The sequence below is a fragment of the Leptonychotes weddellii genome, chromosome 9, assembly GCF_054177405.1.
Source record: "Leptonychotes weddellii isolate Sample4059 chromosome 9, ASM5417740v2, whole genome shotgun sequence".
NCBI classification, from domain to species: Eukaryota; Metazoa; Chordata; class Mammalia; order Carnivora; family Phocidae; genus Leptonychotes; species Leptonychotes weddellii.
The window spans coordinates 51,839,320-51,853,844 of NC_138377.1; the positions used below are offsets into that span (position 1 = coordinate 51,839,320).

The 14,525-nt window shown below is 38.4% G+C and overlaps 1 protein-coding gene across 6 annotated transcripts in view; it reads right to left on the minus strand.

Moving 5' to 3' along the window:
* LOC145723448 (uncharacterized) overlaps positions 1–14,525 on the minus strand; it is a 1,060,322-nt gene that overhangs the window by 1,016,994 nt on the left and 28,803 nt on the right. Inside the window, exons 3-4 of one of the 6 annotated variants that reach the window (XM_081830597.1) lie at positions 6,822–10,635; positions 395–6,612 (exon numbers count right to left, since the gene is read on the minus strand). The exons of the other annotated variants lie outside the window; for them this stretch is intronic. The gene's annotated coding sequence lies outside the window, so the exon portion shown is untranslated. The remainder of the gene's footprint in view (positions 1–394; positions 6,613–6,821; positions 10,636–14,525) is intronic. 6 annotated transcript variants of the gene reach the window in all.

The window sequence follows — 14,525 nt, forward strand, 5'->3', positions numbered from 1 at the left end:
TCCTCCTATCTTCTTTTTTTTTTTTTTTAACATATAATGTATTATTTGTTTCAGAGGTACAAGTCTGTGATTCAACAGTCTTACACAATTCACAGCGCTCACCATAGCACATACCTTCTCCAATGTCTATCACCCAGCCACCCCATCCCTCCCACCACCCACCACTCCAGCAACCCTCAGTTTGTTTCCTGAGATTAAGAATTATGAGGAATTCTTAATCTCAAAAAAATATTTTATAATAGTTTTAAACTTGCTAACAGAGAACTGGGGAACTTTTGTCTTTCATTTACTGACAAACTCTTTCTTTGTGATGGAACCCAAACTTGAATAAGGTTCTTTGTCCTCAAAGACTTTATATTATCTAATGGAAAACTTAATAAAAACACCTTCTTACCTTTAAGGATTCAGGCATCATTTCATCAGGATAATCTTTCTTGACAGCAGGTTCCCACCCTTCTGAGGGAGAAAAGGACTACTCTCCTTCCCTTGGGCTCTACTCCATCCTGTACACATTTCTTTTTTAACACATACTATATACTACTGTACTTATTTTATCACAATTATCTGTCTCCCAGATCAGACCATAAGCTCCTTAAAATTCAGGTACTGTATCCTTTCCACATTTATATTCCCAGCACCTAGAACAGAACCTGCACCTTACAGCTAATAAATATATGATAAATGAATAAATTAATGACAATCAAAAAGCACAGGCAAGGTAAGTAGCACTCTATAAAACTTTTATTAATTAAAAACAATTTTAAATAAATATTTGAACTCCAGATGTGCACATTATGTACTTCTTTGTGTATGTGGTATCTTTTACCTTGTCCAAAAAAACTATATTTTACAAAATCCATATACATGAAATCAACAGGATAAAGAACATAAAGTTACCTTATCAGACAATTTTCCCATCAGTCTATAATCCATAAACTCTTAATTATCATAGGATAATCTAAAATAAGACACTAGTGGGCTCTGTCATCAGCTCTTAAGAGAACCAAGTTAAGAAGAAACATTCAGAGTAAATAAATTTTATCTGATAATGAGTCAGCACTGCTAAGGTATAAAGGAATCTGAAACATGTTCTATCTGAATTATCCATATTAATTACATAACCCAGGATCACAGAGTTGAGTTTGAGATCTATTAAGATCCTCCTATCAATTCTAGGGAACTCCAGAGCACCCAAGTCTCTCCCTGGAAATTAATTTCCCTATGGGGAAAGATAATTGGCCCTTGACTAAGCCTCCTGAGTCTGAATAAGAACTAAAGAACTCTCTCCTTCAGAATTCTCTGGGAACACATTTCCAGGGAACATGGCCACTCACCTTCAGTCAAGATAGGGACAAACAGGGGCGCCTGGGTGGCTCAGTCATTAAGCGCCTGCCTTCGGCTCAGGTCATGATCCCTGGGTCCTGGAATCGAGCCCCGCATTGGGCTCCCTGCTCAGTGGAGAGCCTGCTTCTCCCTCTCCCACTCCCCCTGCTTGTGTTCCCTCTCTGGCTGTGTCTCTCTCTCTGTCAAATAAATAAATAAATAATCTTTCAAAAAAAAAAAAAAGATAGGGTCAAAGAATATGCAAAAGAAGTGGCAGGGGACCAAGCCTTATGACAGCCCTGTTTTACAATGTTTCACAGGGTTCTGCACACATGCATCGTCAAGCAGATAACCTGGACACCTTATTACACTAAGCAAAATCTGATGCAAATTCCTTCATGTTCTTCCCATTTGCTTCAGATTTTCTACTTTCCATCCATTCTTCTTTCCTTATCTTCCTAAGGTTGATCTCATCCTTTCCCAGTTAAGTTTTGAGACCTTAATTCATAAACCATCTCTTTAGCCTTCCTCCATTTCCTCCACCAGGTCTCCCTACATACTGAAACACCAAATCTCTTCCGTCTTGAAGGAAGAGAGCCCCCATGAGTCCTGTTTCTGAAGACCCCAGTGACATATCTTAATCTCTTCTTCCCTTCACTGTCAACCTTCATAAAAGACTTTACTTGCTGCCACAATTCTCTTCTCCCTCTTATAGTACAATTCTTTGAGATCTGAGTTTTTGCAGATTCATGTGTTGGTACTTTACCCAAAATTACCAATAACCTCCAAGTTGTCATATTCAGTTACTCCTACTCGATTTCTGAAGCCTTTGACAACAATGATTATTGCTCTTTACTGACACATACTTCTCCCACTTTTTTGCACTCCATTCTCTTCCTACTTCTCCAGATCAGTTCTTCTCAGTTTCCTTCCCTGGAACTTCCTCTGCCTTCTACCTCTAAAATAGAAGGTAAAAGATGTACTAAGCAGTTTAATCCTCATCTTGTTCTCACATGACATATTCTTAGGGATTTCACCTATTATTTCTGTCCTTCATTGATCTGATAAAGATCTATTAAAGGTCAACCATGTGACAAGTACTTTCCTTAGAGCTTGTGATTTAGCAATGAACAAGAACTAACGAGATCCCCATTATCATCCACTGATACTCTAGTGTGCATGTTTGTTGGAAGGGAAGGGTGGGTAGTGACAGATACCGAACAAATTAAAAAGCAAATGAGTAAGAAAGTATCAAAATACATTTCTAAGCCTGTCAGAAAAAGCCTCTCAGTTTAGTTCCCAAGGCTGGCATAGATCAGCCCCAGAACATCTAGCTAGGGAGCTTGCCAGTTGAGGTTTCTGAGTATGGGAGAGGATCACAGCTCAAAGTGAGTCCACTTAAGCTGAGCTGACTCTAACTTCTGGCCAGCTCTCTAACACTAGAGGCCATGTCAGCCAAGAAACATGACTAGGCTCTGACAAAACTGCAGGAGAGGAGTCCCAAGTGTTGACAGGGAGAGCAGCAACCAACAAAGGACATCGCCACGGCAACACTGGGAGCCTTGAGACAATATGTGAATTGAGAATCCTGACTGCTTCAAGCAATAAGATCATAGAAGTCACCCCTCCATCACATACCAAGATGCTATCTTAAAGTGACAGGCTAACTGAGACCCCAAGCAGTTATATTAAGACATAAGCATTGTTGAAAGAAAATTTTAAAATTCTTACATAAGCCTAAGTTTTAAACCTGATGAAAACAATTTCCTTGTATTTTTTGCTGCTGTTGTTTAATTTGCTCCCTCATACTCCCATTCTCCCAGTAAGCAGCTGGTTGAGGACTGTAAATGGTATATTAGAGCAGTGATAGCACATAAACTCCTCCCTGCAGTTGAGTTTTGAAATGGCTATGTAGACTTATGGCATGGCTACATGTTTGTTTCTAATTCTGACCTCCTGCTTGAGTTCCAGACCAGGATCTTTATAGTCTGGTGGTCCAAAACAAAATGTATCTCTCCCACCTACAGACCAACTTCTTCCTAAATCCCTCCCATCATTAAAATGGATTCCTGATCCTCCTAATCAGATTGAAAACTCTGAAGTCTCCAAACTGTCACAAACCTAACCTGAAACACTGCTCAGATATGCTTATTTATATATTCACTGGCACTCTGCTAACTCAGGACCTCTTTAACTCTCGTCTAAAATATTACAAAGTCTCTTAACTGGTTTTCCTGGGGACAGGGTATGAAGACTGGCCTGTGGGAGTGGACACAAAGTATGAGGATCTTTATGTCACATATTAATACTACACTAGAGAACACCTACCAAAAAAGAGGCACGAAACAACCAAGTATACAGAATACTAACCACCAAAATCATGTAGCTTCTGCCACTGTCACCTTAGTGCTGGTTTAATGGACAAAGTAGCCATGGTGGCAGGCTCCGACAGTATGGGTTCCTTCTCACCAAGGCTGATCTAGCCAATTATTACTGCAGATTATCCAACATGCCAGTAACAGAGACCAAAGCTGAGCCCCTAATATGGCACACTGCCTCAAAGAGATCAACCAGATACTTAGTACAAATTGATTACACTGAACCCTTTTCACTCTGGAAGGAAGTGATTCACTTGACAAGAATCAACACATATTAGTAGTATGGATTTGCCTTAGCACCACTTCCGGAGAGCTAACATTTCAGGTCCACTTTAACTATATCCTATGTAACATTACTTCAGACCAAGGGATCCTCTTTATAGCAAAGGATATAAGCAAAGACCATGGGATCCACCAGTCCTATCACATACTGCAACATTCAGAAGCTGCCGGCCTATGAGCAATGGAAGAGCATTCTAAAGGCATGACTGAAGCACTCCTTTGGAGATACCATGTGGATAGTATCTACCCTCCTCCAAGATGCAGTTAAACTCTAAATCAATAACCATTATATATGCTGCTGCATCTGTAATAAGTAAAATACATACAGCCATGAAACAAAGAGGGGGAAAGTAGGAATGGCCTCATTTGCCATCATTCCCAGTGACCCATTTAGCAATCTATATGTCCCTTCCCAGCAATGCTAGGTTCTATGAACCTACAGGTCCTGTTCCTGTTCTTACCAAGGGACACACACAGCCCATTAAACTTTAAGTTACAACTGCCACCTGGTCACTTCAATCACCTTGGGCCAAGAGACCAGAGGGCAAGGAAAGAAGTCACCAATCTGGGAGGAGTAACTGACTTTAGTCATCAGGAAGAGATAGGACTTCTATATTTTTATCAGCCAGGGAAATATATTTTTATCACCCAGATGATAAACACGTTTGTCATAAGAAGAATATATATGAAAGGTGTCTCTTCATACTCCTTTGCCTAATTTTGACAACAAATGGACAACTGCAACAGCCACAGTCTGGAGACTATGGTTAGCATGATGACTAGGCCTCAGAACCTCTCAGATATAAGGGACTCAATGACCTCAGGTAATCTGCCTAGGCCAGCAGAGGTGTAAGCCAAAGGTAAGGGGAAATCTAGAATTGGTATCAAAAGGATATAATGAATTATTAGTTGTGGCCCCAAGACCAGCGGTATCAAGAAAAACTGGAGTTAAGGAGTTAAGTCCTACTTACCTACCACTCCTATTTCCAGAAAGAGATCAACCATAATCCTAGAGGAGCTATTCCCAGATGGGATAAACTTATCATATGAAGCAAACAGATGATAATGGAAACTGTCAGGATGCACTATCCAGGACTTTCTTAAGGACCGAGGCACTCTTCCCCAGGTATGAAAATACTGTATGCAGCAGCTCACAACTGGCATCTCCCCAGGAACTGTCCTCGATTGAAGGGAGCTTCCTCACCCGAGGGTATGCCCCTTTCCAGAGGAAGCCCACATCAAATAAATGGACCATGAGAGGTACAAGAGTCAGCCCCCTTGCCTCAATTCAGAAGAACTCTGAAGAGCCATCTCAGGTCCAGAGTTCCACATTTAGAAGATGAACTGCATCACAGTTCAACTTCTCTCTCTCTTCCAATCCTGCCTTATTCACTCCCTTATGGGTGTGAATTCTTCCCAAAGTACTCCCCAGTAGATCTTCTGCATGCACTCTCTGTCCTTTCGACATGTTCCCATTCATCTTTGAGCAACTCCTTGCTTCCTGGCATGTTAAAACAATGCAGGCTCACCTTCTACTTTTCCTGCCCTGAAATTAGTCATTTCTAAAGTAGTAGTATTCCTGAATTAGAAGAGAAAGACTATAAGAGAAATTGGTGAATCTAGTTAAAAGCCTTTCAAATCTCTATTTGAAAAATCTTCACATTGAAAGCTGGAAAAATCCGAATGCTTCTTTAGAACTTAACAGTAAGCATTTTCCATTTGTCATTATTCAATGAGACTGAACCATGTACATACTGTCAACTTTATTGCTTACCACTATTTCCTCTTTTTATCTTCTCATATCCTACAGTTACTATTCACTTTTGTTAGAGTATTTCCTCAAGACTTCGCTAATCTCTGAACCTTGCACATCTGTAAAAATCTTTCTCCCTGACAAGTAACTGACAGTTTAGCCTACTATAGGACTCACGGGGTATAATTCTTTCACTATTCCATTCATATTATCCTATCAGCTTCTAGACTCCAAAGCTGCATACAGGACACTCAATCTCAGTCTGAATTTTTTTCCTTTGCAAGTAACATGGTTTTTTTTAATCTAGAATCCAATAAGATTTTATCATTATCCTTGGAGTTTGAAAATTTTATAGGCATATCATATCAGTTTTTCTCATTAGCCCTAATTAAAACTCAGGTTGGGGTGAGGGAATGGGGTACCCTTCAAGATGCAAACTTAGGTCTTTCTTCTGATACAAGGTCTATTTTCTCTCTTTTTTTTTTTTTTTAGTTTTTTAGTTTTTGTGGAACTCCTAATATTATATCTCTTGGATCTATGAAGTCTGTCTTCTCTCATTATTTCCTTTTAATTTAGGTTTTTGGGGATTTTATTTTTAACAGAGTTACACATGTGCATCATTTAAAACTTTACAAGACTTGTTATAGAAAACATCAGGCCCCACACATTTCAAATCCCCCACGTTCTCTAAAACTTATGTAAATCTTTTCTCAATACATGCAAACCCATTAGGTATTTTACTAATTTCATCTTCTTAAAGAAGTCTCTCCTTGAGTTTTCTGACCTGTTTCAGTCTAAATTGGTTTATTTTCAGGTCTGCTGCACAGCTGTCATTTGGTATCTCTCTTCACCAACACTCAGTAAATTCCTTTGCCTCTCTTTTCTGTTAGATCCTATTTTTTTTTTTTTTTTAAAGATTTTATTTATTTGAGAGAGAGAGAATGAAAGAGAGAGCACATGAGAGGGGGGAGGGTCAGAGGGAGAAGCAGACTCCCTGCCGAGCAGGGAGCCCGATGCGGGACTCGATCCAGGGACTCCCGGATCATGACCTGAGCCGAAGGCAGTCGCTTAACCAACTGAGCCACCCAGGTGCCCCTAGATCCTATTTCTTAAATTTTGTTTTCTTCTCCCTTGGCTTACATCATTATTTTGATAATGCACAAGTTCCAGTAATTTCCATAGAAACGGTATATGAAAATTGAGTTTTTAAGTCAATGCCTTTGTCCTAATTCTTTTTTTTTTTTTTTTTTGGTATGTATTTGTTCTTAGTTTTTAGATATTTCTTCCTCTTGATTTTTCCAACCCACTAATTCAGGCATATCTCCAGGGTAATTCTTCCTTAAATTCATCTATTTGAGTGGCCATGGGGTGCCCATATTAAACATTATTTCGGAGTGTATCTGTGAGAGCTGTTTCCAGAGATTAGCATTTGAATTGGTGGACTCAGTGGATTGCCTTTCTCAGTGTGGATGGATTTCATCCAATCTGTTGAGGGTGTAAACAGAATAAAAGATGGAGGAAGGAGGAATTTGCTCCTTTTTTCCTGCTTCATCATTTGAGCTGAGACCTCTTATCTCATCTCCTGACCCTGGACTGGGATTTATACCACTGGCTCCTCTGGTTCTCAGGCCTTCAAATTTGGAATGGATTACTCCACTGGCTTTCTAGGGCCTCCAGCTTCAGAAAACAGATCGTGGGAATTCTCTGTTTCTCTGGAGAACCTTGACTATGACAGATTTTGGAACCAAGAGTGGGGTGTTGCTGTAACAAATGCCTAAAAATGTGGAAGTGGCTTTGGTACTGGATAATGGGTAGTGGCTGAAAAGGTTTAGAGGTGCATGCTCAAAATATGAGCATTAAAGGGTAATTCTAGTGAGGACCCAGAAAGAAAAGAGGAGAGCCAGAGAGAAAACCCCAATCATCTTAGAAAATACTTAAATAATCCTGAATGGAATGCTGATAAAAATATGGACCACAAAGCCCACTATGATTAGGTTTCAGATGGAAATGAGGAATATGTTATTGGAAAACTGAAGAAAAGATGATCCTTATTATAAAGTGACAAAGAACTTGGCTGAACTGTGTTCATGTTTTAGTGTTTTGTGGAAGGCAGAACTTGCAAGCAATGGAACTGGATATTTAGCTGAGGAGATCTCTAAGCAAAGTATTGAAGGAGTGGCCTGGTTCGTCCTGACCACTTACAGTAAAATGTGAGAAGAGAGAAATGATTGGAAGACAGAATTATTAATTAAGCAAAAAAAAAGGAACTAGAACTTAAAGATCTGGAAAATTTTCAGCCTATCCATACTGCAAAAAATGAAAACATATTTTTGGAAGAGGATACTAAAGGTATACCAAAGTGACCATTTGATAAGGAGATTAATACCTAAACCACAGACCTAAAACATCCATCTCAACAGAAGCCAGATGCTGTTCTTTAAGACAAGGAAAGACTACCACCACCACCCACCATCAGGGTAAATCAGAAATCATCAGAGCTCCCACCGCCGTCACAGGCCCAGAGTGCAAGAACTCAGGGGACAGAATGGTTTCAAAGGGTGAGGCTGCCTTTCTTATAGCAGTCTAAACTAAAACAATATGCAATCTTACTTCACTCAATGAGAGAATTTACATTTTAATTTGTTCATAGTTTTATAAAAATTTCCATAAAGCAAACTATAACAAATATTTAAAAGTAAGTATATTACAGGCCATAGTCACTGATCATAATTCAATAATACTAGAAATAATTTTTAAATGGTTTGAAACATCTTAAGACTTGAAAATTAACTGTTGATCAAAGAGGAAAAATCACAAACTCCCTAGAAATTAATGAAAAAGTAAGTACATAAAAACGTACAGAACACAGCAAAAGCCATACTTAGATAAAAACTGTTTCCCTAAACCCTTTCATTATGAAGACAAATGACTACAACTGCAGATTTGTTACATTTATCTTAAGGTTTAAAAAAAAAAAGGCACAAAATTAACCAAAAGAAAATATAAAGAGTGAACGAATAAAAATAACAGATATAATTGGTGATACAGAGAAAAAGTAGGAGAACTGATAATTCCAAAAGATTTTTTTTTAACTGCCTAAAGATATAAAGCAAAACAAATATTAGCAAGACTGGGAATAGAAGAAATGTATGATTTCCCAGAAAATAACAAATAGCCCAAATTAAACTAAGTAGAAAAGCCAAACTGACTAATTACCAATGAAGAGACTGGAAAGGTGACCATTATTTTTTTAATTAATTAATTTATAAAGATTTTATTTATTTGAGAGAGAGAAAGAGACAGGTGCAGCACACGCCCAAGCTGTGGGAAGAGCAGAGGGAGAGGGACAAGCAGACTCCACGCTGAGCACAGAGCCTGATGTGGGGGCTCAATCCCATGACCTGAGATCATGACCTGAGCCAAAATCAAGAGTCCGACGGTAAACTGACTGAGCCACCCAGGTGACTATTATTATTATTATTATTTTTTTAGAAACAGGAATCCCTTTTAACACCATTTTAAGAGCTATTTTTTTTAATTTTTTTAATTAACATACACTGTATTATTTGTTTCAGGGGTATAGGTCTGTGATTCATTAGTCTTACACAACACCCTGAGCATGACAACACATACTCTCCCCAATGTCTATCAACCAGCCACCCCATCCCTCCCACACCCCCTCCACTCCAGCAACCCTCAGTTTGTTTCCTGAGATTAAGAGTCTCTTACGGTTTGTCTCCCCCTCTGGTTTCGTCTTGTTTCATTTTTCCCTCCCTTCCCCTATTATTTTAAATAACACAGCCAAAAAACCTTTAAATCTGAGTTCTAACAATTAAGGAACAAATAATTACAATGTTATTTAAATTATTCCATACCAAATAAAAGATGAAATGTTTCCCAATTCATTTTATGAAACCAGCAAAACCTTATTACCAAAACTTAATTAAAAAACAAACTCTGAAACTATATACCTTCTTAATTATTTCAGTTACTATGGCTATATGAAAAAAAATAAATAACCCTAATACTTACTGACCAAGACACCACTTACTTTGCTCATGAATCTGCAATTTAAACAGGCCTCAGAGAAGATAGTTTGTCTCTGCTCCACTTAGTATCAACTGGGGTGGTTCAAAGGCTGGGGACTGAAATTAAATAAAGGCTCATTCACTAACACATCCGGTGGCTGATGCAGTCAGATAAAACCTTGGCTGGTTTCACACAGCTAGCTTCTGTATGTGGCCTAGGCTTCCTTACACTATGGTGGCTAGGTTCCAAAGGTAAGCATTTTTTATTATTATTATTATTTTATGTTAATCACCATACATTATGTCATTAGTTTTTGATGTAGTGTTCCATGATTCCTTGTTTGCGTATAACACCTAGTGCTCCATGCAGAACACGCCCTCTTTAATACCATCACCAGGCTAACCCATCCCCCCACCCCCTCCTCTCTAGAACCCTCAGTTTGTTTCTCAGAGTCCATAGTCTCTCATGGTTCGTCTCCCGAGAGAGCCAGCCAGAAACAGTACCACCTTTTATGACCTAGCCTTATCAGTCATACAGTATCAGCTCCTCCACATTCCATTAATCAGTTCGAAGGCCAGCCCAGGTTCAAGAGGAGAGGAAATAAACTCAGTTTCTAAGTGGCATGGTTCTAGAAGAACATGTACGACTACAAATATTGTTGAAACCAATTTTGAAAAATACTATATGCTACAGTCCACCTTCTGGTCACAGCAGTTCACATCCCTCCACATGCAAAAATATATATACTTGTTCCCTCCCCCAATACCCACAACTATCAGGTTCAGGCTTGAGGTCCAGGTATGGATTAACTTCTTGGGTACAGTTCCTTAAATACAGCCCCTTGAGTACAGTTCCTCTTGATCTGAAGAACTACAAACAAAAAAGATAAGTTATCTTTCTCCACAAACGTGAATACACAATAATGGAGCAGGCATAGGTCCATTAAAAGTTTAAGACCCAGCTGGGCATATGCTGCTAGTTCCGCAACTAAGGAATGAACCATGTGACTCATGTCTCCCCATTCTGGGCTGTGGGTTTCATGGTAATTAGCTATGTTCTTGGCATGCTTCTTGATTGTACAACTTTGAGATCCAAAAGCCTTTTTTTCATTTTGTATTGTCTCTGTGCCTTTCAGTCTAAATTGATATAATCCTTTTAAAAACTACGTGGATCATGAGAATGAGAAAACAAGCCACAGATTCAGAGAAAATATTTGCAAAGACTCATCTGATAAAGGACTATTACCCTAAAATACACAAAGAATTCTTAAAACTCAACAGTAAGACAATGAACAACCAGATTAAAAACTGAGCAAAAGATCTGCATAAAGACCTACCAGAGAAGATATACAGATGGCAAATAAGCATATAAAAAGATGCTAAACATCATATGTTACTAGGAAAATGCACCTACTCTGCACCTACTAGAATGGCCAAAATCCAGAAAACTAACAACACTGAATGCTGGTGAGGATATGAAGTAACAGGACATCTCATTCATTGCTGGTGGAAATGGGAAACGGTACAGAAACTTTGGAAGACAATTTGGCAGTTTCTTACAAAACTAAACATACTCTTATAATACAATACAGCCATCACATTCCTTGGTATTAACCTAAAAGGCTTGAAAATTTATATCCACACAAAAACCACCCTGGGAACAACCAAGAGGTCCTTCAGTAGGTGAATGGATAAACCATGCAGACAATAGAGTATTACTCAGTGTTTAAAAGAAATGAGCTATCAAACCATGGAAAGACAGGGAAGAGCTTTAAATGCATATTATTACTAAGTGAAAGAAGCCAATCTGACAAGGCTATTAATACTGTATGACTACAACTGTATGACACTCTAAAAAAGGCAAAACTATGCAAAGAGTAAAGATTAGTTTGTCAGGGGTTTGGGGGAGGACTGGATGAATAAGCAGAGCTTAGAAGATTTTTAGGGCAGTAAGAATATTCTGTATGATACTGTAATGGTGGATATATGTCATTATACACTTGTCCAAGCCCACAGAACATACACCAAGAGTGAATCCTATTGTAAACTATGGGCCAGGAGTGATAAAGATGTGTCAATGCAGGCTCACTGATTTTAACAATTGTACCATACCAGTGTATGAGAGGGACAAAGAATATGGGAACTCTGTGCTTTCTGCTCGATTTTGTTCTGAACCTAAAACTGCTCTAAAAAGTCTTTTTTTTTCTTAAACTGTATGGATTTCTTATGAATCAATTCATAATCCACTCCATTAGACAAAAGCCACACCCATAAATTTCAAAATAACTCCTTGAGCTTCCTATAAGGTCCTGAGGGACAATGCTCTTAAAATTCTTAGAGAACCTTTTGTTTAATAAAGAAGATCTATGAAGCACTGCAGGTCCTCAGGTCCTTAAAGAGAATACTGTCTTTGTGAAGCATGACATTAAATTTCCTAAGGCCTCAAAAAAGAGTTTTATAATCATTCCCTTGGCTTCATTGTTAAATGACAATACTCTAGATTTGATCTCTTTCTGACAATACTCTAGATTTGATCTCTTTTCATTAGACTTTTCTTTTTTCTTTTTTTCTTTTTAAGTTTTTTTTTTTTCCATTAGACTTTTCTTAATTTGAGAATTGTCTGCCATCTGGAGAAACTAGAAAAGAGAGTTTTATTTTTGAACTCAGTAAGTTCTGGTTCCTTTATATTTAACAATTCTCTCCTTAGTTTATCTTTCTTACTCCAATCAGACTACTTTAACAAAATGCCAGAGTGGCTTATAAACAACGAAAATTTATTTCTCACAATTCCAGAGGCCAGAAGCCCAAGATCAAGGTGCCAAAATGGTTGGGTTCTGGTGAAGACCCTCCCTTACATTGCAAACTGCCAAACTGTCACTGTATTCTCTCATGGTGGAAGGGGCTTGTCAGCTTTGTGGGGTCTCTTTTATAAAAGCACTACTCCCATTTATGAGGGCTCCAGCCTCATGACCTAAGCACCTCCCCAAAGGCCCCAACTGCTAATATCATCACATGGGCATTAAGATTTAACCTAAGAATTTTGGAGGACACAACCATTCATACCATAATACTCTCTTCTATCATATTTTACTATAAGCAGCAAGAAACAGCCAGAAAATACCCCCTGGAAATACCTTTATCATGCAATTCATTGTCATCATGCAAACCATTTCCTATTTTCCACATTACCATAGGTGACAATGTTGCTGAACTTTCTGCTATTACATATCAAGGATCTTTTCACTAACTTCAAATTATATTTTTTCACTTTCCTTTAAGCCTTCACTGACTTCCTCAAGGGCTAGCTATCAGGTTTCCACCAACAATCTTTTCAAAACCCTCTCATCTTCCGCCCACTGTCTAGTCCTAGTTTGGTTTCAGCTACTGCTATATTTTTAGGTTTCTGTTACATGGCACCCCACTTCCAAATACCAGAATTATTTCAGTTTCTATAACTGCATAATGAATTACCCCAAAATTTAGGGGTTTAAAAGAATATTATTTATTTTGTTCAAGAATCTGCAATTTGGGCAGGGCTTTCTGCTCCACTCAAAGGAGATATAAACAACAACAAAAAATTATAGATGCTTATAACAGATGTCAGTGTATATATGAGGGGCACAAAGGATTAGTGGTTAATTCCATCTGGGAAATCACAGAAAAAGTAACCCTGAGCCAAAGTTGGGTGCTGACATGAAGAGGAGAAGTAATATCAAACAGGGGATCATATACAAAAAAACTGCAAGTGTACTGATATAAATAAGTCCATTGAGGAAAGAGAACACAAAGGAAAGAACTAGTAAGAGGTGAGGCTAAAAAGGAAGGATGGGAACAGACAATGTTTTTATAGGAGTAAGCAAGAGGCCTGGAATCAAATCAGCTCTAACACTACCAGAAGCTACACCATGCGGAGTAGCTGCTACTGGGAACTATTGGGAACTGTGAAGAACTGCAGCTGCTAAAGAAAGGCCCCTAAGTTATAAGAAAGAATGCCAGGAAGTGCTGTCATGGAGAGAGGTTGTCAAAAGATACCACTTTAGTGGTACCTGATAGAAAAGCTACCAGGAAGAAAAGCAAGAAATGTCTTCAGCTGAACAGCCACAAGGTCAGGCTTGAGTTCCCTATGCATTCTGTATCTCTAATTCAAATACCCACCTTTTGCTTAGAGAGAAAGAAGGCTGCTCCCACTATCTACTTAATAGGCAGAGGTAGTAGTGACTATGAGAATTTCAATACAACTTCTCTCCAAAAAGTCAACAGAAACTCAGTGAGGCCTACAGTTATTTATACAGACTGGATTATTCTCTCAGGTTCATGATGAAAAGCATAAACCTGGAAAAGAAGGTGGTATTTCTCTCTCCCTCTGTCTCTCCATGTATGCACATGAATCTCTCTTTAACCTATTAGATTTCTTTTTTTTTTAATAGGAACTCTGTGCTATTTTATTTTTTTCATAACCACACATTAATAGCTTACTTCAAAGCCACCAGAAGCCAACAGCAAGAACCTTATACTAAATCCTGGCTGTCTAGTACATGTTTTCTCTTAAAAGTGAAGTTTTTATTTGGCAGTGGCACTTTTTGGAATAGAAGTGAGAACAACATTTAAGAAAAGATTATTACTCTATAAAATAAACACTATCTTAGTGAGCCTTCCTTTCCAGACAGATACAAAAACTAACTGCACTCCCTGTGCCTAAAGGAGTCATGATAGCAACAGAAGATCCTGTCAGTTCTTATAGCTCAAATGGACAAGAATTAT